The following is a 432-nucleotide window of genomic DNA, read 5'->3' as shown; positions in this document are numbered from 1 at the left end:
TATGTGTATGAGTGCATTGCCTGCATGTATGTGAGTGCACTTGTGTCGTGCAATGCGGTGGAGATCAGGTGAGGGCGACGGATTCCCCTGGAACTCTAGTTTAAGGATGGTTCATAGCCGCCACATGGGTGGTGGGAATCAAACCTGGGTCCTCTCTGCAAGAGCAGTCAGTGCTCTTAACCGCAGAGCCATCTCTCCAGCTTCAAATTTCACTTTTGTTGTTGTTGTTGTTTGTTTGTTTGTTTGTTCTTTTTGAGACAGGGTCTCCCTGTAGCCCCAGCTGTCCTGGAACTCACTATGTAGACCAGGCTGGCCACGCCTGGCCATTTTTAGTTTTCACGAGAGTTCTCCACACTGTTTTCCATAGAGGCTACACGAGTTTGCAATCCCACCAGCAGTGAATGAGCGTTCCCCTTTCTCCATCCTCACCAG

This window comes from Nannospalax galili, unplaced genomic scaffold, assembly GCF_000622305.1.
Source record: "Nannospalax galili isolate Female #2095 unplaced genomic scaffold, S.galili_v1.0 scaffold666, whole genome shotgun sequence".
Taxonomy (NCBI): domain Eukaryota; kingdom Metazoa; phylum Chordata; class Mammalia; order Rodentia; family Spalacidae; genus Nannospalax; species Nannospalax galili.
Note: the sequence above shows the minus strand (reverse complement) of the source record.